Here is a 26,837-nt window from a genome sequence, read left to right as displayed (position 1 = left end):
AGAACTTCAGACCAATCTCCCTTATGAACATCGATGCAAAAATACTCAATAAAATTCTAGCAAACTGAATCAAAGAACACATCAAAACAATCATCCATCATGATCAAGTAGACTTTATCTCAGGAATGCAGGGTTGGTTCAATATTCAGAAATCCATCAATGTAATCCACTATATCAACAAACTCAAAGAAAAAACCACATGATCATCTCACTAGATGCTGAGAAAACATTTGACAAAACTCAACATCCCTTCATGATAAAAGTCTTGAAAAGATCAGGAATTCAAGGCCCCTACTTAAACATAGTAAAAGCAATTTACAGTAAACCAGTAGCCAACATCAAACTAAATGGAGAGAAACTTGAAGCAGTCCCACTAAGATCAGGGACTAGACAAGTCTGCCCACTCTCCCCCTACCTATTTAATATAGTACTGGAAGTCCTAGCGGGAGCAATTAGACAACAAAAAGAAGTCAAAGGGTTACAAATAGGAAAGGAAGAAGTCAAAATCTCACTATTTGCAGATGATATGGTAGTATACTTAAGTGACCGCAAAACTTCCACCAGAGAACTCCTAAATCTGATAAACAACTTCAGCAAAGTGGCTGGTAATAAAATCAACTCAAACAAATCAGTAGCCTTCCTCTACATGAAAGATAAACAGAATAAAAAAAGAAATTAGGGAAATAACACCCTTCACAATAGTTGTAAATAATATAAAATACCTTGGTGTGAATCTAACCAAGCAAGTGAAGATCTGGATGACAAGAACTTTAGTTCCCTGAAGAAATAAACCGAAGAAGATCTCAGAAGATTGAAAGATCTCCCATGCTCATGGATTGGCAGGATTAATATAATAAAAATGGCCACCTTGCCAAAAGCAATCTACAGATTCAATTCAATTCCCATTATATCCCAACTCAATTCTTCACAGATTTAGAAAAGAAAATCCGCAAATTCATATGGAATAACAAAAAACCCAAAATAGCGAAAACTATTCTCAACAATAAAAGAACTTCTGGAGGAGTCACTATCCCTGACCTCAAGCTGTACTACAGAGCAATAGTGATAAAAACTACATGGTATTAGTACAGAGACAGGCAGGAAGATCAATGGAATAGAATTGAAGACCCAGAAATGAACCCACACACCTATGGTCACTTGATCTTTGACAAAGGAGCTAAAACTGTCCAGTGGAAAAAGGACAGCATTTTCAACAAATGGTGTTGGTTCAACTGGAGGACAACATGTAGAAGAATGAAATTGATCCATTCTTATCTCCTTGTACAAAGCTCAAGTCTAAGTGGATAAAGGAGCTCCACATAAAACCAGATACACTGAAACTAATAGAAGAGAAGGTAGGGAAGAACCCCGAATACTTGGGCACAGCGGAAAAGTTCCTGAACACAACACCAATGGCATATGCTCTAAGATCAATAATTGACAAATGGGACTTCATATAATTGCAAAGTTTCTGTAAGGCAAAGGACACTGTCAATAGGACAAAACGACAACCAACAAATTGGGAAAAGTTCTTTACCAATCCTATATCTGACAGAGGGCTGATATTCAATATATACAAATAACTCAAGAAATTAGACTCCAGACAACCAAGTAACCCTATTAAAAAATGGGGTATAGAGCTTAACAAAGAATTTTCAACTGAGGAAACTCGAATGGCCGAGAAAAACCTAAAGAAATTGTCAATATCCTTAGTCATCAGAGAAATGCAAATCAAAACAACACTGAGATTCCATCTCACACCAGTCAGAATGGCTAAGTTAAAAAACTCAGGTGATAGTAGATGCTGGCGAGGGTGTGGAGAAAGAGGAACACTCCTCCATTGTTGGTGGGACTGCAAGATGGTGCAACCACTTTGGAAATCAGTGTTGTGGTTCCTCAGAAAATTGGACATAGCATTATCTGAGGATCCAGCTATGCCACTCCTAGGCATATACCCAGAAAATGCTTGAACATATAACAAGGACATATGCTCAACTATGTTCATAGCAACCTTATTTATAATAGCCAGGAGCTGGAAAGTATCCAGATGTCCTTCAACTGAGGAATGGATAAAAAAATAATGTGGTACATTTACACAATGGAGTATTACTCAGCTATTAAAAACAATGAGTTCGAGAGTTTCCTAGGTAAATGGATGGAACTAGAAATTATCATCCTGAGTGAGGTAAGCCAATCACAAAAGAACACACATGATATTCACTCACTGATTATTGGATATTAGCCCAGAACCTTGAAATACCCAAGATTCAACTCACAGACCACATGAAGCTCATGAGGAAGGAAGACCAAGTGGGGGTGATTTGGTCCTTCTTAGAAGGAGCAACAAAATACTCAAGGGAGCAAATATGGAGAGAAACTGTGGGACAGAAACTGAAGGAGGGGCTGTCTGAAGACCATTCCACCTGAGTATCCATCCCATGTGCAGTCACCAAAGGTAGATGCTGATGTGGAAGTCAGGAAGTGCATGCTGATAAGAGCCTGATATGGATGTCTCCTCAGAGTTCTGCAAGAGTCTGACATATTCAGAGGCAGATGCTCACAACTAACCATTGAACTGATCATGGGTTTCCCAACAGAGGAGTTACAGTCAAGACTGTTGGAGCTGAAAGGGTTTGTGGCTCCATGAGGAGAGCTACAATACCAACCAACCACAGCTTTCAGGGTCTAAACCACCAGTCTGGGAGCACTTAGGGAGGGATCCATGGCTTCAGCTGTATATGTAAGAACGGAGGGCCCAGCTGGGCATAGGTGGGAGAAGAGATCCTTGGCCTTATGAAGGCTAGACGCCCCAGGGGATGGGAATTTGGGGATGATGAGGTGGGATTGCGGGGTAGGTAGGGGTACATCTGCAGAGAAGCAGGAGGAGGGGTGATGAGATAGGGGGTTCCTGGGTGGGTGGGAGATGGGGTAAGAGGACAACATATGAAATGTAAATAAAACCTCCAATAAAAAAATAAAAAAGAAAAAAGAAAGTATGGCCCCAAATGTATGCATAATGTTATTATGTACGGTGTACAGTTAATCCTTGTATTATTCAACTGCTGATTTCTTTAATCCCATATCTGGTTGCAATCCATATTCTGAGAATCCCCTGTCTCAGTGTTGTATAAATATTGTTCACTAATTATTCTCTGGTCAATAAAGAGCTGAGCAGGGAAGAGGCAAGCCCTGGACTTCCTCCCAACCAGAAATGAGGGAGGGAGAGAAAGGAAATGGAGAATCAGCCACAAGAACAGGGTCCAGTAGACACCATGAGCATGCTAGACCAAAGAATGCTATAACATGCAAGTATCTGGAGGATGTTGGCTAGAAAGTAGCCAGAAAGTAGAGTATTAAAGTAGATTAATATTGCTCAGTTGTTGTGCCTTAAAGCTGTTAAATAAATAAAATAGTCTTATCTCAATTATTTGGGAGCTAGCTGGTTCAAGAGAAAAGTGCAATATGTATAAAACTGCAACTAATTTAATTTATAAAACCCCACAATGTTGGCATTGTCATCTCTTGGATACCTGTTAAATAAGTAGAAAGTCCAACCCATAATCAGACCTCTTACATAAAAATGTGGACTTGTCCTGGCTAACAAGGCAATTAGTATCCACCTTACAGTTGCAGAACACAGATTTGTATCAATAACTAATAATCTTATATGCTCATTGAAATCACCTTGAAAGTAAGCTTTAAAACATCTAATGACTAGGCATTGAAGGTTTTATTTTCAACTATTTAGAAGTCTCTGCCTGTCTGTCACGTGTGTGTGTGTGTGTGTGTGTGTGTGTGTGTTGCACAAGATAGTAGTGGTCAAAAGAGAGCTTGTAGAGCTGTCTATTCTCTCCCACAACATAGGGCACAGGAACTGAAATAGAGTTGTCAGGTTTCAGGGCAAATGACATTCTGTGTTGAGACACATTGTCCCTAGACATTGACATTTTATTTTAATTGTTTTATTTATTTACATTCCAAATGTTGAACACTTTCCTGGTCCCTCCTCCAAGAGTTCTTCACCCCATCCCCCTCCCCTTTGCCTCTGAGAGGGTGCAATACTACCCTACCTTTCTATATGCCCACCCTGACCCTCACTTTCCCACTAACCATCTCCTAGCCCCCCACTCAGTGATCTCACCAACCTACCCACCTCACCCACCGACTCCCACCTCAACATACCCCCTCCATGTACACATATTCCTCTTCTCTGGGGCATTAAGTCTTTACATGATTAAGCACATCCTATCCCACTGAGGCCAGACAAGGTAGCCCTCTGCTACATAATGTGCCAGTGGTCTTGAGCCTTGGACCAGCCTGTGTATGAGCTTTAGTTGTTGGCTTAGACTCTGGGAACTCCCAGGGTTCCAGGGTAGTTGACACGGTTGTTCTTCCTATGCAGTTGCCATCCAGTTCAACTCCTTCAGTCCTTCCCCTACGGCTTCCACAGGGTTCCCTGACCTTAGTCCAGCGGTTGGCTATAATTTTCTGCATCTGTCTCATTCAGCTGCTGGTAGAGCCTCTCAGGGGACAGCCCTGAGAGAATCCCATCTGCAAGCACAACACAGCATCAGTAATAGTGTGTCAGGGTTTGGTTCCCACCTGTGGAATGGATCTCAAATTGGGCCAGTCACTGGATGGCCTTTCCTTCAATCTCTTCTCCAATTTTCTCCATTCATTTCTTTTACACAGGAACAATTTTGAAGGTTAGTTGGTGACCCCATCCCTCCACTGGGAGCCATGTCTAATTACTTGAGTTGGTCTCTTCAGGTTCCATAACCCAATTGTCAGGCATTTTATCAAGGACATTGGCATTTTAAAAGCATCCTCACAAGCAGTATTTGGAGGGGTAAAGCATCACTGGGTTAGAGAGTTTCTAAAGTGTGCCTATAGTCACATGGCTGATAGACAATGGAGCAAAGATTCAGACCAAGACTCCAAACCCATACTACTCTCTTCATATGTTGACTTCATAACACAGGTCTCTTCAAGTCACGAAATCTTGTAATTCAGATGAAAATGTCAAGACCGGATGTTTAGTGTACAGATGATTGAGAGAATAATGCCTCTGATGTCCCCAAATTCCAAAATATTTTGCATTTCAAAGCTCCTACATTCAGCACTGTCATAAGCAAATATTGTTGCTAAAATGAAAACTGTTTAATTAACCATGCAACACTATTTAAGCACTAAGATTTGACTAATTGTCCTGTGAAACACTCCTTTACCCTGTCAAGCTAAAACGCAAATTGCCCATGAGTATATATGAGAAACGTGAAACGTATTCTTTCTTGCTGTGATTGATGCATGCAAATTATTTCACTTATCAGGACAAAGCTTGTCTATAATTTTATTGAATGTGATACAATAATGAAGGCTAAAACCTACATTTCCTAATGCGTAAATGAGTTGAAAATAAGCTTCGTATTTATTCATTAGCTGTCACAGTAGCTACATCCTGAGATTATTATTATTTTTTTGCTATAGAATTAAACTTTACAAACAACTGGAACATCTCACTAAGTTGCTAATTCACAGTGAAATATTATCTTATTACAATAAATACCTGGATAAACAAAATTTAAATAAGAACAGTCCAGCTTTACAGAATTTTTTTCCCTGCTGATAATGTAATCACTATTGTTCCATTATAATACGTGGCAATGAATGGAACTGCACTTTATGAAAAGAATTTGAATTATTTTTGTCAGTCATTCAGCAGTAGATTTTGTGAAGGAATAGAGATCCATAAATTTTTCTCATTTCATATACGGAAATAGAAAAGAGTAGTGCTGAGTAGGTCCAGGAGACCATGCTAAGGGACCAGGGAGAGAGCCTATCATCCATGTAACCTTCAGAGAGAAGCAGAACTGAAAACTGAAATACTAGCATATGGAAATGCAACTGATTTTGACAGAAGTATTTCAAGATCTTTCCTTATTATCTTTACCTGAGAATATAGAGAACAGCATGTGCATAATTCAACTGCCCCCTGCCTGACTAGGAAAAAGAATTCTTCTCCCTTTATAGTCTGTGATTTGGAATCTTTGGTTTGCTCAACCATTCATTCCTTCCAAATGTTATTTATTGAAGTTAAGATGTTAGGAAGATACTAAATGTTAAAAGTCTTGGGCTAGGATGTTCAAGAAGTCCAGGAAGCAGATCATGAGTCACACAAGAAGATAGCATTAGCAGAAGTGGCCAAAAGTTCCATTTGCAATAGCCACAGGAGGCATTCTCTGTGAATAAAAGGACCTATTCCAGGTTAGAGGAGAGGGGAATAAAATTTTGTAGTAATCTTCTACAAGAGGACACAGAAGGTTCTAGAGAAGGCCAGTCTGCACGGTAGAGACCTTTAGGAAATGTGTCTGTCTGGAAAGAGGCCAATTTACAGCTTCACACATAATGAGCCACAATGACTTTCAACTGTTTCCATAAGGAACCAAATAAGCAAAAGCAATTTAAACGTGCACCCTAGGTGGTAGGAAAAGAAAACATTGTCTTCCTGATGACTGCAAGGTGGCAGAGGTTCCAGTACCTTTTTACAGAGGTGCAGGCAACACTAAGAAGTAAAATGATACTTCAGCTGGACTTTTTCCTTCTACAGTTCTTCCTGTTTTATTTTAAAAGTAGAGAATGTTACCTTGTTTATTTGTGTTTGAACCTGTATTTAATTACAACATTTCTCCCTTCACTTTCTTACTTCCAAACTCTTCCAAATATTAGTTTTCACTCCTTTTCGAATCCATGTCCTCTTTTGGCCAATTACTGTGGAATGGATATATGAATTTGTATATAGATACATATTCTAAAATGTAATTTGCTATTTTTATTACAAGGTCTTTTAGTAATCGCAAAGCTAAAAAGGCTCTCAGACTAAAACCAACAAGATCAAACAGCAATACTTCAAATAAAATGTTTTTCTCCCCAATTCCTGGATCTGAATCTTGGTAAGATGCTACTTACAAGGAGGGGGTTTGCTTCATAATTATCTTATGCATAAAGAGTCATCACAGTGGGACCATTATTTTGTAGAAGACACCAGAGGGCTAGCTCCCTCTGTTCTTGCCTTTTGGGAAGACTTAAGATGTGAATGAGCAAGGGAATCTAATCAGAAGTGGTACCTGCTAGCACCATGATCTCTGGCTTCCAACCTCCAATGCTAGGAGAAATCACTTCATTCTACTTATAAGCCACACTTATCTATGGTGCTGTGTTTTAGCAGCTCAAACTTATAGAAACTATGTTCTTGTTCTGCTTCTCCTTTTAGTTCAGCTGTTCATCCAGCAAGTAAAAAAGTGTTTGGATTCTAGTTTGCTGACTGTCAAAAGTGTAAGAATCTCTCTAAACAGCTGATGATTCCCTGGGGAACTTTGGCAATGCTTAATATTACATTTGATAGTCACTGCAAGATATGGGGTGGTTTTTCTCTGAAAACTACTTTGCTAAGGCAAGGATTCTGCTAAGCATCCTTGGATGAACAGAAAGACAAACAACAAATGATTCCAGCTCAAGAAGCAGCATTATCAACCTCAAGAAGATATGGTCTGAATTTATATCCCCTAGTCACATTAAACTGTATGGTTGCTGTTTCCTCTGAGAAGCTTTCTGTGACGCACAGAAAGGATTGCTGCCTAGGAGATAGTAATGCCTAAACCTTTCTGTTGCTTAATCTTATTGTGATATTTTTGATTTGGCCACAAGACTAAAAAGGAAAAATAAAAACCCCTAAATCATGGAAAAAAAATGACAAGTTGCCAAAACTTCTAAAGACATTGCTGTTATTCCCCAGTGTATAAATAAACAAACGACCCAAAAATAATTTTCTCAATAAAATTGTATACCTGGTATTGTGGTGTCTGCCTTTAATCCCAACAAAGGCAGGTAGATCTCTGTGAGTTTTAGGCAAGCCTGCTCTAGTTAATAAGTTCCAGGACAGCCAAGGTTATGTAGAGAGATGCTGTCTCAATAGTAATGATAACAGTAAATAATAATAATAATAATAATAATAAACTAATAATAAATAATGTAAATCTCTTAACTTTTCAGACAAGAAATTGGAGAAACTATATATTTTGCCTAAACCCATCAAACAAGAAACAACATATGATCCAAGTTCAGGTCTGCTTGATTATTTTTCTTATTCATCCTGATCAATCTTAAGAGTTTTATTAGTCTGAGCTATTTTGATTCTTATATTCTTCAAACAGAAGGGGAGAGTTTAGTGTCTTCATCTGTGTTCATTATACATGTGTTTTAACAATCGTATGCAAGAATATGGGTGTTTAACTCATAGGTAACAAATCATTCTATACTTATTAATAATAATGACATTAAAATCACTATTATATATGATCATTAATAACAAGGCTTGTTTTGTGTTGAAGTTCTCAGTTCAGTGATTACTAGATTGCTTATGCTTTAGGTTGATTTTGTGTTAAATCCTAAATAGGTACTTTTGTAAACAACTCATGACCATAGAAATCCTGGTACTCAAGTAATATTTGCTGAATTCAATGAAATGGTGAAACAAGGGGCAGTAAGATGAGAAGCAGGGAACTGAATGATAGAGATGGCTGCAGAAAAAGAACTATAGGCTCCTTCTGCTGCCCAGAGCCTGGCAGTAATCCAGCTTTAGTACAACCTTTCAGAAGGATCTTATGAAAAGTAATTCAGGAGTGATTGAAGGTTTTGCAGGCTCTGTACTCACTTTGTCTAGTTATAACTCTCAATCTCACTATTTACTAGCTCTATTTCTGGGTAGTGTACTAAACTGGGGTCTCATTGGTCTCAGGTGACTCGTCAGTTAAAAAGGTTTAGCTTGAGACCCATTCTATCAGAGAGAACCCATCCATGACACTATTAATGATATTCTGCTCCTACTTGCAAACAGCTGCCTAGCATAACTGTCATGTAAGAGGCATCACACAGCAACTGATAGAAATTTATGCAGAGACCCACAGCCAAACATTAGGCAGAACTTGGGGAATCCCACTGAAGAGGTGGAAGAAGGATTGAAGGAGCCAGAGGAGTTAAGGACACTAAAAGAAAATCTACAGAATCCACTAACCTGGGTCTAAAGGGGCCCTTTGAGACTCAACCTCCAAGTAGATATCATACATGTTATCTGATGTAGACCCCAGGCACATATGTAACAGTTATGAAGAACTAGTCGGTCTTCATATGGGAATCCTAACAGAAGAAGCACTGGTTATAACTGACTCTGTTGCCTGCCTTTTGATTCCTTTCCCCTACTGGGGTGCCTTTCCTAGCCACAGTAGGAAAAAATACACCTAGTTCTCCTGCAACTTGATATGCCAAGGCTGGTTGATATCAATGGGAGGTCTCTGTTTTTCTGAGGAGAAAGGAAGAACAGGAGGATGGGGGAGTGCGAAAAGAGGGAAGGATTTGGAGGAAAAGATTTAGGGGAAGATATCATCCAGATGTAAAGAAAGTTAAAAAATTGAATTAAAAATTAAAATTAAAAAAGTTGAGAGTTAAAATAACAAGCATAATAAGAATAGTATGCCATGGGGCCCTTGAGGAGTGTGAATAAGTTAATATCTTAGAATTGCTTAGACATAGGAAGACTGGCCTTAGCTCAGTGGTAGAGATTATCTAGCATATGTGAAGCTCTAATTTCCGTTCCAAGTGCTTAAAAACAACATACTTTAGCCTATGACTCTTTGTCACTCTATGAGTTTGTGTATTCTGGATGAGACTATTGTCTTTGGAATAAAATTAACATCACATGATGTTTAAAAGTCTTTTCAAAGTATTTTACATATGGCATTTGAAAGTATTTATGTCAAACTCTATGTGGACTATGGACTGTTTGAAAGTGTTATGGATTCTGAAAAGAAACATGTATATTTACTTAGTACATATTGTCAAAATGGACCAACTAAATCAAGTACAGTAAAAAACATGAAATCCTGTGACACAGAGAAGGAAATTGTCCACCAACATTATATAAAAGTCCCCCTAACTTCACCCTTAATAGTGAAGGTACAAATGCTAAAGCCTGATTATAATATCCTTTCTTACATTAGTAATGGAATGAACACAACAAACCCATTGTTTTTATGATTTTTATCAGCTTACATGTTAGCCATCATAGAATTAACCCCCTCTCTTATTTGTAATAGATTTAAAAGTAAAGTAAAATAACATCATTTTAATTACATATTGGCATTTAGAATACCATTTTTTTAACAAAAACTTAAATTTAAAGCAAACATCCTAAACTACATGTCTCCAAGTTGAGCCTTCATGTAGCCTTTATGTTCAATCCTGCTTACCATTTGCCTTTCACTGGAGAGGTCTGTTGGGAGTTGTCAGGAATCCATAGGACTTCCTGACTTTCTTTGAGTAGGGATATTCTCTTGTCATCGAAGTATCTGTGTCCTTTAAAAAAATCTGTACAGAAGTTGCCATCCTTCAAGTTGTGCCTCACTGGGAATAATCTGCACACTACTCTACTTCTAAAGCGTCCTCAGAGTAATTACATCGTCGGTGCTCACAGCACCAATGTATTTATCAATACACTTAATACTCTTAATTCCCTTGATGTATTTTCAGCTAACCTGTCCATTGTATGGGACCATGTCACATACACACACAAAATATTGTACAAAACTTCTGTTTTCTGTGACCATTTTAGGCAAAATCTACACAGAAAAGTTTTGTCAAAAATCTGTAGTAGGTTCTTAGCTTTTCTCTTGGCTTATCCATTCTTGGGAAGCTACAGTTACTGTATTATATTCTCCAGAATTTACTTTGGTAGAAAGAGACAGAACCAAGAATGGAATGTTTCTCTTTCTTTGGTAATAAAAGAAGAGCTATCATTACCATTTAGTCCAAGTCTGTTTATTCCTAATAGGTATCACTGTTGACATTTTCTATTTTGAATTTCTATTACTGTGTAGTTCAAAATAATTTGAAAATCACTGGACTAAGTGATCACTAATGTACTTTCTTGCTCTGATATGATTTTGCCTCTTTATACAATTTGACTTGGATCTGGAGACACATGTTCTTTATGGTTGAGAGAATGATTAGTCTGTGTAGCCATAGAATCTACAACTTATATAATAACTTTGTCTCTTCATTAATTTACTTATTCATTTGTGCATTATTTTATTAATTAATTTCTGATTGTGCTTTTCATGTAGATGAATGTCTACTTAATGTAGGGAAAGGTAGCAAGCAACTTATACGTAAAAAATATCTGCATATAACTCAGATAATGATTTTCTTTGAATTTTAATCTATTGTCATTTCAATCCCTTATTTCTTTCTATCAAACTACAGAGTAATGAGCAAAACTTAGAACTCATAAGTATTGACAGTAAGCCACATGCATATATGAGGAAAGTGTCTGGCCATTAATTATGTTATGGGTACTATTAGAATCTCTATTTTTCTTTTCCTTTTTAAAAAATACTAGAACACATATTTATCCATCAAATATTATACACATTTTATAAAATTATTATCTATCAAAATTATACAAATATCAAATATTATAATTGTCCATAAGTATTGATTTACCTATAACTTAACACAAATTTTAATTAGAAAGCTTGGAAGTTTTCTATGTTTTTGATGTTTTCTATGATTTTGAAACTTTTGAAGTTTTTGATGTGTCATTACTGACTTTGAATGATAGCATTATATGAAAATTTGGAATAAAGTATAATTACTGTTGAGTTTCTATATCTTTACTCTTCAATAATACACAAAGTTATATATGAAAATGTAAAACATAGTAAGTAACTTACAGAACATTCTGTTTCTAGCTTAACTATACTCTCAATTATTTATATTTTAAAATGAACTGTCTTTTTTTTTGTCCAAAAAATTAAATTCCACTAGTTTCTTGTCTTACTATTTTCTTCTGGGTTAGTGCAAATAATTATTTCTGAAGAATCTCTATTTTTCAACAAATAAGATTCAAAGCTAAGAAATATATCCAAAATGATATAACATGCAATGGATAATGATATTTGATTTGTGAACATTAATGAAAACTTCCGAAATGGGACTAGGTAAAGTCTTTTTATGCAGAACTTACTGAAGAGACAGAATTACTCACCATCACTTGAATTTGAGAGACCCTCAAAAGCGTTAGGGAGGATTAGACAGCTTTGTATAGGAACAAGAAATAGAAAGCTTTCAATCAGTTCTGATTCTGGATATTGAAATGGAGAACCTGGATGTAGAATTACCAAAAGTTTGATAGTCTTGATAAATGGAGTATATTTGGCGTTCTGTGATTAGCACTGAGCTGGAAGTGACAAGTGTAGAGGTATTAATAGAGATCAGGTCCCAAATGGTGGCTGCTACTATAAGTTTGTGGATTGGCTTCTTGGGCTGTTGTTCTTGTTTGTGATTCTGTTTTCCTTCCCTATCTTATATGGTCATTTTACACCAATCTCTTTAGTTTAAACACTGAATGTCTCCAGAAGGCCTATGAGATACAGTTTAGTACTCTGGCTCATGCTGTGGGGATATATGGACCTTTTAGGGAGGACAACATAGTGTACTCTCCTTAGATCATTGTGCGATCTTACTTGGGCGATGAGGGGCCAGTTCTCTTCTTTCTATTTTTAAATATGAGCAGTTATAATTCACTATTCATTTCTTCCATGATTTTGCCTTGTCAACAAAGTCAACTGGCTACACATTGGAGCCTATAAACCTGTGAACCAAAACAAGCCCTTTTATCTTAAGAAGATTAGCTCAGGATTTCTGTTATAGTGAGAGAAAGATTACTAACACAAACTGGTATACTCAGTATCTTGGGATGAAGTTTTCACTCAAACATATTCATTAAATTATACATTTCATAGACGAATATTTGTTCAAATAATTTGAAACTCAAACTGTGACATTATAAAGTTGCAGTAACAACTATAACACGATAATAAAAGTTTAAGACAATTGAAAATTATTTTCATTGTGCATATATTTTAATTTATGAGAAAAATGAATAGTTCTAAGAAAGAGCTTAAAAGAAAAATGTGGATTTTCAAGTAAGTTTCTAGTAGGCTAATATTTCAAACTATGAAACTTTTGATAAAACAGATTCTATAAAAGAACTTCACATTCAAATGATTCAAGATGCCAAGTAGCTATCACTAATTAACAGAGCAAGAGGGAAGAAGCACCTTTTGGAACCATAAACTGCAGGATATTTATGTGAAATCTGTGTCCTCACTGAACCGCAGCCTCACAAAACTGCAGACTGATAATGTCATTACACAATAAAGTACATCAAAGGCAGACAAAGCAATATTAGAACTTGAGAATAACTGAAGACACCATGTCTTGAATCTCATAATGTCCATTGGCTACTGCTAGGAGCCAGCATTAGGGCAGTGCTACAGAGGGCTTTCAGGACTCAGAACTAGTGTCTTATTTACTGACACTAAGCTAAGCAGGGTACTCAAACTTTTCCCTCTTCCAAATGTTCAATTTTCTTTGCACGCTTAGAAGTGTAAGAAGTGTATAACATTGTTTATACACAAAGGTAAATTTAATATGTTAAGATCAAGCACTATAATTTTAGAAAAAAATTAATCACACTTTCAAAGTCTCCTCCCAAGTACTCTAATATTTCAAATAACCTTTAAAAATTAATAAAGAGGCTATTAACTACCTACTTAAGAGAGCTTTTGTGACTGTCCAGGGGGTAGAATTTTACACACAGCTGTGGTGCATATGGTGAGTTTTGTTATGGCCCTGTCTCCATGGGAAGCAGAGATATTGTTTTTCATAAATAAAAGCTGAAAGTTTACATTTTTTTAAAATTGAACTATCTCCCTTCCTCTAGAAAATAACTGCCAGTCATTTCTATATGGTCTTTTGTCTCTGGGCTTTCATGGAGGTGAATGATGATTCAAGTCTTTGATAATCAAAGTTGTGCATAATGCAGATTAACTGCTAGTGTCCCTGAGAACCTAAGAGACAGATCAGCATAGGGTGCTTCAGTTCCCTGAGCATCTGACAGAAAATGAACATGTACTGACCAATGGGTGGAATAATAGCTTTGTTGACAGTGTCAGTAGAGGTTTTCAATTGTCAGTTTTCAGTCAGACAGGCTAGAGAAGGAAGGGGAGGGACACAATGGGTATGCCTCTGCTTTCTGTGTTTCTTCCCCATTTTCCCATAGACAATAAGCAATTTCTAACAAATGGTTGCATTATTCTGAAAGGCAGATCATTGCAATTTTCTAGCTTTCTGTTTCTTCCTTTCTTTTCCCAAGAAGTTCAGGGGAGAGTTCAATATACTTAAAACAGGAGCAATGAATGATAAAGATGGAGAAAAGATATAGAGAACGTTGGAGGCACATGAAAAATTGTTAGTGAATACAGCATTTAAAGAAAAACCATTAATTGCATAAAGGAGCTCTAAATAGTAGGCTTAGAAGGATTTCTTTCTCTATGATGAAATGATAATTTTCAGAAGAATATTTGCTTCTTAAAATTACTGCAGAAAAATCTGCTACACCACATTATTTTCTTCCTAACTCATACGAACTTTCTTGGATATCATATATAAACCACAAGTGGAAAAGAAAAAGAAGCTAGCAATCTATGAGAGCATAACTAATGAAATAGCTGAATGCCATCTCTGCTATTTTACAGATTTTCATGGAATATGTCATGGTTGATGTTGTTTTCTATAGAGGACAGAGGGAGTATATTTCTGCAAGTACTTGTTCTCTTCACTGAAGGGGTCATAGATGGTTGTAGGTGATGGTTCAGTTAGTAAGAGCCCTCACATCACTAAAATGAGCACTTGATTGGATTCACAAAACTCAGGGCAAATGCCAGGGCTTGCCTTTGAGTGTGAGAGACAGATACAGGAGATTTGCAGATAATTGTTTGCTGCCAGCATAGCCCCAAGTCAGTGAGCTCCTCATTCAATGAGAGATCCTATCACAAAGGAATGAAGCCATGAATAATAAAGGGAGATAGATATACTCAGTGTCCTCATCTGGCCCCTACAGATGTACATTTGAGCATCTGCAGCAGTACATGCAAGTTTACACATACAAACAACATGGAGTTCAGAGAATACGATTGTGGGACAATAGAGAAAAGCTTGTAATTCACATATATGTGTGTGTATTTATATATATATGAAATATATATGTGAAATATATATATATATGAGAAATGATTTATAAGTAAATAAAATATTAGTAATGCAATAAACTTGCTTGCTCAAAAATATGATTTTGGAAGAGACAATATTTTAAAATTAGATAGATATATAATATAATTAGCATCGCCTTTCAACAATTTCTGAAAAAGCAGACATGGAGATTTAAGGGTAGAGATTTCTTAGAGAATTATGGTGATGTCAACATAACAATACATGCAGTGACAAATAAAACCAAATATATGTATTTACTGGGGAAGGATTATCTCCAAAGCCACAGGTACATATTGACACTTTTTTGTTTGTGTATATCTCCTCATTTTCAATATTAAGAATATATAGTCTGCTGAGTTTGCTACAAAATACACTTAAGAAGTTATCACTGTTACTTAAAGGAATAACTGAGACAGATAAATCTAAAAACCTTCTGAGAAAAGAATTGATTAGAAAAAATGACCTTTAAATTACTTGAAAAGAGATACTGGGAGAGAAGAAACTCCAGAATCACAATATATCCATGACATAGGAGAAAAAGATAATTCATCTTTTAAAAATTCCCCAGGTAAAGAAAAGGGAGGGAAACTAAATTGTGAGCTGAACCAAAACAATGACCCAGTTTGTTCTCCACCACACAGTAAGCAGTTGACATTGCCAACAGTCCTATTGTGCCCCCAGACACTCTGCTATTACTGTTCCTTTAGCAATGCTAACATAGCAATTCTAAACACTTTATGTCACATCCTGATTTGCCCTGCAGGATGTTAGCTGCTGATATCTAGTCATTTTAGACCTTGAAAAGCAAAACAATTGTATTTACTACCTGGGAGATAGAAGGCAATGCATGCTAGTGCTACTACACTCTGCAGTTCTCATCTGCTCTGTACTGATGTAAGCAGAAGTAACAGAATGAGAAGTTCAGTGTAAAATGAACCCCTGTAATCTTTAATACCTATAGGTCTTCATCAAAGGAAATAGAGGAAAATTTAGTAGAATTTGCCTTTCTAATTAGGTGTAAAATGGCTGATGAGATTTGAAAATCCCTCCATCCAGAATGGTGATACTATTTGAGACAGCATGAAATAGACGTTAACTGAGGTAGTTTCTTACCCTAAATTTTTGATTCTTATCTTCTGTGGACATTATCCAGCAAATTTTATCACATTGTTTTGCTCAGTTTGATTCAATAAATACTCTGAGAGCAGCAATCATTTGTGGTCCATCAATGAGAATAATTCAGAAAAGCATAGTCCTCATCTGATAGATTGAATGGCAGCTAATACTCCCTTAGTATTTACATAGTCACAATAGATATATGTTGAAGTTAAAGAAATTGGTGTTTGTTGTTTTCTTTTAATTACTCGACTATTTAGAGACACCATAGAATTAAATTTCTATGTGCCAATAGGCAATGACAATGCATCTTTATCTATTGAGGAGAGAGTCTATTTTAATGAGACCATGTACCCCAAGAGCCAACATTTTACCAGTGTATTTCAGCATATAAGGATTACAGCATAATTTTCATAGTGTGATTGGCTAGACTATGGAAATAAGATAGAGGAAATTCACCACTTAACATTGATATTAAAATTTGGGCTATGTAATTTTACTCAATCATCACCTTTGTGGTCTTCCTTCTTTTAATCTTTAGTCTTTATAACTGTTTCTATTGTCTTCTGCATTTAGTTTTAATTTTTATAGCCATAGTTGGTTTATTGAGTGCCTCGTAATATTTCCAGCCTTAGCTGAAGATTTCCTCAGTTCATCCATACAACATTATTTAAGTGAAAGACAAAATGCAGCTACAGCCACAGATTCATCCTCCAGAGTCACCTTGGTCATGTCACATATAGTGACTATGGAGCCCAGAGAAGCCAAATCAAAACAACGGAAAGGGTCCCTGACACTTGAAGCTAGGTGGCAAGCTCTATAACTAAAGTTACCATCAGGGATGCAGGCTTCTAGCATAGATCTTTGGCAATATGACCCACTGGGTGCATTCTTCATTTGTCTTTGTAAACTACAGTGATAGAGGAGAAAACTTTAGGTCCTTCCTGGACTAGATGTTGGGCAGCATTGTTGGACACTGAGTACAACTGTTTATTAAAGTGGTGAAATCAAGCCCCATCCAGCCATGCAAGCTCACAGGGCTTCAGCTCTAGTATCTTCACTGTCTGACTTTGTAGCCAAAGACATTTCAATCTCTTCTATAGAAGCCTTTGAATGAACCTGCTCTGGTGTCTGAAGTGGCTGAAATTTGATTTTGTGTCTGTGATTATTCTTTTCCCTATTCTGCCACTGCTCGAGGTAATATGAGTCAGAGCTGGGTTTAGATGGGTCAGCTGTAGCAGAACTTGTCCTCATCATCGATTTGTAATCTGTTTGGCCAACACTGTCCAAGGGCTGGTTTGGATGTCAATAGGAGGACGATTTCTGGCACTCCCTCTTTATTTTCTCTTCTTCAGCGGAGATCCCATCAAGAGGCGCTTGTCTGTGGCAGTTTCTATCTTCTTCCTTGCCCTTAGTGTCACTGAGAGATGGGGCCAGTTTTTTGACATTTCCCTTTTCTTTTCTCCCCTACTTCCGTTGAGATGTTGGCAAGTGAGGACCTTTGGAGGTGTCTCTTCCCCCTTCCTAGCTCTTCCCCTGCTCTTCTTCCTCCCCCTCCATTCTCCTCCTCATCCTCCTCCCCTTTCTCATCGTCACTGCCTGGTAGGCTCTGGGGATTGCCGGGAGAGCTGAGCTGCTCTCAGGGTCTGTAATGTGGTCAAGAGATGACAGTGCTTGCGGGCCCTTGACTGGCAGAGCAGTCACAGATGGAACCTCTTGCCAATCCCTAAGCCCACGATTGATGGAGCCGCCTAGACCTATTACGGATCCTGACCAGAAGGGTCTAAGAAGCCCATGCTCTCTAGTTTTAAATTTTATTTCCTCTGCTTTCTGACCTTGTCATTCTTCTTTTTAAATGTTGACATTCAAACATTGCATTCTAGATACAGAATATAAAAGAAATAGTGCTTTCATTTTCTGCATATGAACACCTGATAGACTATCTAATGCAAGTACGGAAGGCAAAATGAAGTCATTCTCTTGGTGATCAGGGATGTCCTCGTGATGCCTCCTATGAGAGGAAATTTATACCATTTGATTTCATGAACTCAGTTTATCTATCCCAATGTTGTATTCCTCCTCGGTTAATCACTCTTCCTTTTTCCAAAATGCTTATCTTCCTGTGACAGTCATGAAAACTTTTGCTTCAGTAAGGCAGGAATCTCAAGTCTTTATAGAAAATCACTGACCTGAGTGGAACCTGAAACCATATATTTTCTTTAGTAAATTAACAAAATCCTACGTTCAGGAGAGCAGAACATCAAATGGTCCTTGCAAGACCAAGGTCAGAGTATGCTTAGGATCTATGTTTCTTTTTTGGAGGTTTTAAGAGAGAATCCATTCTCCTTAATTAATATATTTTCTCTAGACTTTACTGTTAAGAAGAAATTTCAAGATGAGAAAGAGGTAAAAGAAAGAGGTCACTGGCAAGATGAAAGAGAAAGAAGATGTGTGGTTATGAGGAAAGTACTTAAGAGGGTGTCAAAGGGAGGTTTTCATAGGTCCCTTCCTGATCCTCATCACATCCACACGTAGACCATGGCAGAGACAGTAAGATTAATGTCCTGGTGTTCTTCCTATTCCTATACTCATTGATATAAAACATGAATTTAGGAGAATACTGAAGTAATGTCAAGAGAATCACTCACCTAAGAATTTAGAAAATATGGAGGGAACCATCTTCCTCTCTAAAGTCATGGAACTGTCAAAATTATCTTACAAATAAATTAGCAGTCAAATGTATCAAATCATTCCAGTAAGAAAAAACTAAATAAATTTCTAACTATCCTGACAGGGTAAATGTTGTACATAAGAAATGCAAAAAGGTCATCATTACTATGGTTTAAATAAATTTTAAAAGACTCAAAGTTCATCTTGTCTAAGATGTTTCAATATAAAGTCAGAAATAACAGGAGCTCATGCCAAGAATATGAGGGTAGTTCACATCCAACCCATTCAAACATTTTGTTTTCAAGGCCATTTTATTACCACTCAAAACTGAACATGTAACTGACTTCATATTAAAACAATTATACCATGGTGTTTAGTAATACAAGGAGCACATGCATAAATATGTACAAGTATTAGTTGCAAAAGTATATCTCTAAGAATATCGGTTGATTAGATTGACAATCGCATAAAGAATTCAAACCAAATATTTTCATCTGTATAGTATTGATTATATACCTACAATTATTACAAGAATTATCTTTCCAAAGTACCAAAGGAAGAATCAGTCATAATTATACATACAGAGAGAAATTTTGTTAATTTATTGTGAATGACATTTTATTAGTCTCTTTAAAAATGACAGCTTTTTTGAAAAGCAGAATATTTGTTAAGTGGCCTTAAAGGTCAGAGTACAGTACAACTTTTCCTGATAGAATTTTATATTTTGTGAACTTAGCAGGTATTCCTGAGTCGAGTTGAGAGGCAGGATCACTTCTAAATGTTTCAATTTCCAACTATCCTGACAGGGTGAATGTTGTCCATAAGAAATGCAAAAAGCCCATCATTACTATGATTTAAATAAATTTTAATTCATCTATGATTGAATATCATAGATGAATGAAGATAAAGTATGAAAAATACTTACAATTTTTGTTTAACAGCCATCATTAATCCTTAAGAAACATATGAAGTTTTCTACTTCATTACCATGTCAGTTTGTTTAAGAATGAGACAGGCTTTGAATATTAGGAATACATCAATTATAAGACTGCCTTGGCTTGTGATATATATATATATATATATATATATATATGTGTGTGTGTGTGTGTGTGTGTGTGTGTGTGTGTGTGTGCATGTGTGTGTGTGTGTGTGTGTGTGTGTACTGAGCAAATTAAGGTCCTTTTAGCTATGTGTAGCACACATTCCAGAATGTCACAATTACAGTATTTTTATTAATATGTAACAACTAAGTATCCTTCTAAAGTTTATAATGTAACTTTATAATCATATCTCATATAAACTGACATAATTCCATGAGGAGCAGAGTTTATTATTCTTACCAAAAAGGCAATGAAATAACATCCCAGGAGATTAAATTATTTACACAAGATGGAAAAGCTTCCAAATGCCATAATTAGTCTGTGAATCATCTTGAGACTCCAATTATAAAGCACTTTCCACTGAAACAAGATCTTTGTTCTGATGGTTTTCAGTAAGTACTGTGTCACTCAATGTAATGACACTTTATGTGATTTCCATATTTTAAAATAATCACAGGATGGACAATAAGATGAGTACAGGTGTTATTTATCCATCTACTGATATATATATGCATGTATGAATGGTGCAATTATTGGTATTGTGTTTCCAAGCTCTTCCTCAGAAGCCAACATGAGAATGTGTACATTCATTTTCTCTTAAAAGGACAACCATACTGTTTTTTTATTCTTTACATTATGAATCTCTCACTATGTGATCAAGAAAATATAAATCATGTGGCTTCACCTTCCCATAAAAGTGTCTAATTAAGATTAAACTTGTCCCTGTGGTAAATGTAAAATGATTTAATTATAATCAAAATGCTCTCGATTGAATAGCTTCAGTTTCAAAGAGTCACTTTCCTAGTGCTAAGAAGCTCATTAAATTCAATTTGCAGTAATGTACTGCTGTCATGTTTCCTTTCTGAACCACAGTATTACATTAAAGTTCTTTGATTATTTCCCTGTAGGGTAGCATTAATGTGACACACCGTGTGAAAGAAAAGCTCAAATGAGACTCAAAGATGCACTACTTTATTTTAAAATTTTTCTCAATAGATGTTAATGTTTAGCAGCATGAAAAGTACGCAGTAAAAAACAGTCTGTCTTAGGAACAGAGGGAAAACAAATTTTATTAGTTTGTTCTGTGTGTCTGAGAAGTTGTGTGAGTTATCATATAGTGTAGACGATGCGTTTTGCTTATTTTATAAGTATCACAGGCACTTGTTTCCATGTTTTAATGAATATTATGATTTTAGTTTTCTTTTCAATTTCACTATCCTGAAAATATGAAATTATTGCTTGCAAGTTAGAGATAAATGTAAGAAGAGAAAACTGGATGTAGGATGAAAATCAAGAAGCAAAGAAGAGAATTATATTTCTAATGTGGTTATTTTATTAAATTAATGGGTAATTTATATTTAAATTAATAGAATTATTTATATTAATGACTTTCTGTTATTTATTAGACAGAGGCATCCAACTAATTTTATGCTTTTCCAGTTAGTGTAGAATGAAGTTATGCATGTGTTAGCTACTTTGTTGTGGGGAAATCAAAATACAGACCATGTGAGCAAAATCCTCTTCTTCTACTACCTAGATCTATATTTGTATCTGTATCTGTATCTGAGTCAGTATCTATATCTGAAAATGTTGCAAAATAGCATATTTTAAAAATATGAACCTATTTTGTATAATAGACATTGATTTACGTATTTAGATATAAACATGGAAAAAGTATTTTATTTTTTCTTTCTAAATATACAACTTTTTTAACTATAGAATTTATATTTTAAAAAGAGTTCCATGATTATTGGACTGCATCAACAAGAAAAAGATAGCCATTTGAGTGCAGCAATATCAATACAATATAGTTCATTTGGTAGAAATTACATGTTTCTGCAAACTTGTACTTGATTACTAGTGAACAACAATCAGATGTTGAAACAGAAGAAAGTTTCTAACAGATAGAAAATTTATGTAATATGTTGCTATTAATCATGTCATAAACAAGCATAGCTAGAACTCAAGAGCAATGAAAAGTACAACAAAACATAAACACATACAGAATGGAAAATGTTCTCTTGATTGTTCAGTGGGACATGGAACAAACAAAGGCTGGAATTAAATAACAATTTTGAAAAGGGACCATTTATTTAAAAAAAAAGGCAAGAAAGCATATAGGGAAGAGTTTGAAGGGAAGAAAATGAAGGAGAAATGATGCAATTATAATCTTAAAATTAAGTGAGTGATTTTTTTAAAAAGAGATGAAATTTATATGAATATGAAAACTTTCCAGATCCTTTGTGATACAACAAATGCAGTTTTAAATCACAAATACATTTATTAAATATCAGAAACACGTTGAATAAACTACCAAATTATGGATGTATAAACTTGAGAGAAAAAAATCAAACTCAAAGCAAACAAGTTGAAAAAGATAATAAATGTTAAGATAGAAGTCAATAAGATAATTTCAACATGATTCAATAAACAAATAACTAATTATTTGTAAAGATAGAAAAGACTATAAATTCTGACTTAGTCTAGCCAAAATAAAGTCAGGAAAGGCCTGAATAAATATGAACAAATAAGAGAGAATGTTATAAAAGGAAACACATGCAATCCATTGTATCACGCAAACAGTTTGAAAATTTTAATCTCACAATGCAAATCTTTGAACATCGAAGAAATTGAAGAAGGCACTAGAAGATAGAAAGATGTCCTATGATCGTTGATAAACATTAATAACTTTGTTAATGCAAGTCTATGACCAAACTGACTCATAGTTTCATTATAACTCATATAAAATTTCCAGTGATCCTAACGTTCATATATATGCACAATATACCCCAAATAGGTGCAAAAACAGTGTTGGAGGTGTCACAGTGCTTTCTTTCAAATGATACTGCAGAGCTATAGAAAATAATTAATAAAATAGCTAGCCACCAAACAATCAGGAACACAGATGAATGGAATACAAGGCCAGAAATAAAGTCACCCAGCGACAGTTTACTAAACTCAAAAAGGCAACATAAGAAAAAAATTCTCTTCAAAAAGTGGTGTTGCTGGAAAACAGGAGAAAATCCAGATGTAGAACTATATCACTAGAACAATCTATCTCGCACTGAGTAAGTTGAAAGTAGAGCAAAAATGACACCAGAAGTCTTGAAACTTTGGGAGTGCTAAAAGAAAATGAGTGGAAGGTACTCAAGGTACAGGCATGAATGCAGAACTTCTGTGATAGCTCAGGAGTGAAAGCAAGGTCTGAGATAACAGTTCTGTCGAAAGCTTCTGCACAGCAGAGAAAACAACCACCAGAGACATAGTCAACAGATTAGGAAAACCCCTGTTGGCAACACATTGTTGCCGACTCTCAAATCACTGTGCCATGAAGATACTTGTTCATTAACGTTCATCGTGATATAGTTCATAATACCTAAAGCATGAAATCAACCTATATGTCCCTCAACAACTGGATTGTTATCTACAGTATAGACAGCAGCTGACTGAGACAGAAGCAGATACTTACCCCCAACCATAGCCCTGAAATAAGGAACCATTATGGTTGAATTAGGGGAAGAATGGAAAAAGTGGATAAGAAAGATGATCCTATAGGAATAGCAGCTAACCCAGACCACAGGGGCCTCCCAGAGAGTGAGCCACCAACCAGGCAGCATAAAACAGGCAGCTGGGGTCCGAGGCCACTGACACATATTAAGCAGAGGACTGCCTTGTCTTGACCTAGTGGGAGACATGCCTAATCCTCAAGAGACTTGAGGTCCCAGGAAGCAGGCAGGCCTTGTGGTCTGGGAGCATCCTCTTGGAGATGGGAGAAGGAGGAATGGAATGATGAACTGTGGAACTGTAGAGTTGGAAGGGGCAATGGCTGGATTGTAAATAATAATAATAATAATAATAATAATAATAATTGTAATAAAGAAAATTTCAAAAATTCAAAAATCAAATTCTCAATGTCATTTGGGTGATAATTGACCAAATGAATTGATCAGACAAGTCTCAAAATACTTACTAAAAATAAAAAATGTCTAGTGACCTTAGCCCTCTGAGAAATGTGAACCAAAACATCACTGATATTCTGTCCTGTTAGAGGGCAGATGGCCACCATGAAACAATGCACCAACAAATGCTAGTAAGAATGTAGAAGGAAATAGAATCATTACATACTGTTAATTTTGTTAATTTGGATGAAAAATACTAGTACAGACACTGTGGAAATAAGTACAAAGTTTTTCAAAAATATCTAATATTAAACTAAGATCCAGGTATGCCATTTCTAGTACACTCAGGAACTCTCAAATCAGTGTTCCAAGAAGATACTTGTTCATTAATATTTATCATGGTATTGTTCTTAAGATCCAAAGCACGAAATTAACGTATATGTCCATCAACAGATGAATGAATAAAAACGATGTTACATGTATACAGTTCTGAAACTCATTGAGCCACAAAGAACAAAAATATGCTCCTTTCTACATTTTTTTTTTTTGGAGGGGGTTCGAGACAGGGTTTCTCTGTGTAGCCCTGGCTGTCCTGGAACTCACTCTGTAGACCAGGCTGGCCTCAAACTCAGAAATCCACCTGCTTCTGCCTCCCAAGTGCTGGGATTAAAGGCATGAGCCACCATCGCCCGGCAATATGCTCCTTTCTAATAAATAAATAATTAAATAAACAAATAAATAAATAGAGGTCTTATTAAGTTAATATAAATCATAGAAATATAACATGTTTTCAGACATATGCTGAGTCTAAATTTCAAAGTTAAAAACATGAAAGACATTAAAAGCAAAGGGGATAAGTTGAGGCTGAATAAAAAACAGAAGAGAAATGAAAGTACAAAGCTGTGTTCTTTCGCAATAACTTTTGCTGACTTTTATTTTTGTATTATAAAAACTATATTTTGTAGCAAGCCTCCATTTGGTAAACACTGCCTTCATTCTGAAAACCAGTGGCTCATGTGAATTTGGTCTTTCAGTAGCGAATAACTGAACTGTGTTGAAGTCCATGATTGTCTCACAAACACCATCTTTCCCATTTGATCCTACTATGTAAAGATACCATTTGTCAGTAGCTGTTTTTATGCCCAATTTCTTAGCATTCAAGCCCAACAACATACATATTGCTTGAACTGCCATTTTAAAATCTTAATTCCACATGATAGAATCCACTTGACAAATCCACATATTTGACATGTATATTGGTCAACATATAATTATGTAATCCAATTATTATATCTACTATCTGCTTTCATTGTATTTAGGTATTTTTATTGTTATGTTGTGTTGGAAATAATGCATAATTAACTAAGTGAGGCTTTTAAGAGTCTAAACCCTCACCACCACAAATACAAGTATTAAAGAGAAGCTAATAAAATATGACTGACATATACTTTCAATAGAAGAAAAGTACTTCACATCTGTTTCTCATTTAATCTCTTTTCAGTAGATCAAGAACCTTAAACTGAATGATTGGGTAGCATATTCAAGAGAACAAAGCCAGATGGTCCTATTGATGGGATTAGAAAACAAAAGCTGGGTTCAAGACTGCATGTATTTTACCATTTACCATTTTCTCCAAGATGCAATGAAAGAGGTAGGGAAATGCATACAGAGATACTTATATAGACATTTAACTTATAGAGCAGAGACCATGTACTAACAGGGATGTTATAAATTAATATATATGAACACTGCTATTGCAGTTTTTATCTGATTGAATTCTAAATACAATGCCATTCATGTCATCTATCTCTGGGTTCTTCTGTAGTTTGGACTTCTGGATTCAGCTCTCTTCTAATGACAATTTCCTCCAACTGTTTCATGCAGTTGATACTTTAAAGGTGTTCCTCAGTGCTACTTACTATTCTGCGTTTTCACCATAAATCTCTTCTAGGTTTAGCTCTGTCTCTGCATAAGCTTATTAGATGTTTCCACTGATAGGATTTGTATAAAAAGTAGTAGGCATTGAGCTTATTATCTTTGGGACCTATCCGTGAATCTCTAAGGAAGGTATTTTTTAAATCTTTATTTTAAGCTTGGCAGTGGTGGTACCCAACTTTAATGCCAGTACATTAGAGGCAGAGGCTGGTAGGGTTCTTTGTTTGAGACCAATCTGGTCTACAGAGTGAATTGTAAAACAGTAAAGGATACACAGAGAAACTCTGTCTTGTAAAATCAAACCAAACAAACCAAGTAATCAATCAACCAAAAAAAATCACTTTATTTTAAAATAGTAAGAGACTGGGGGTATCATATTCTAGTCATTTTTTGTGTGTTAATGCTATCAAAGCTGAAATTCAACAATCTTACAGACACATCTGCTAAAAGTATGGATTGATTTTAAAAGTATAAGAATCAAAAATAAAAGAGTCCAATTCATTAGTTGTCAATAACAATAATTATACACTCCAGGATCCAACTATCAATGCTTGGTGACATTTATGTTGTAACAACTCAAGAAAGGAGAATCAAGCATGTTGACAGTGGCTGAAGACATTTTGAGATGCTTCTCATCACATTGCAATTTGTCAGAGAAAATGATGACTGGGTTCAAGGTACTGATCAAGTTAGAGAGACTCAGACCCAGTCTAATGTTAGCAAAGCAAAGCGAAGCAAAGCAAAATAAATAATAAATAATGAACTACGCTGTGTCCAGAATTGCTGTGTTCAAATAATATATGATATAGAAACTCTTGTAAAAAGTTAAATGACAAATATAATATTTTCATCTATCAGTTTTCTGGAATTTGTTCATTCCTTTTCAAGTAGAGGAAATAAAATTAATAAAGGAAAGTATTCATACAGGAGTTAAATAATGGAACCAAATAAT

General features: G+C 35.7%; 1 protein-coding gene and 1 pseudogene across 2 annotated transcripts in view; both read right to left on the bottom strand.

Annotated features, from left to right (window-relative positions):
• Lrrc4c (leucine rich repeat containing 4C) overlaps positions 1–26,837 on the bottom strand; it is a 1,217,207-nt gene that overhangs the window by 515,485 nt on the left and 674,885 nt on the right. The window lies entirely within an intron of this gene.
• LOC114620712 lies at positions 16,948–23,407 on the bottom strand (annotated as a pseudogene).

Source organism: Grammomys surdaster, unplaced genomic scaffold, assembly GCF_004785775.1.
Source record: "Grammomys surdaster isolate TR1022 unplaced genomic scaffold, NIH_TR_1.0 170, whole genome shotgun sequence".
Lineage (NCBI taxonomy): Eukaryota > Metazoa > Chordata > Mammalia > Rodentia > Muridae > Grammomys > Grammomys surdaster.
Note: the sequence above shows the minus strand (reverse complement) of the source record. Positions and strands in the feature narration are given on the sequence as shown.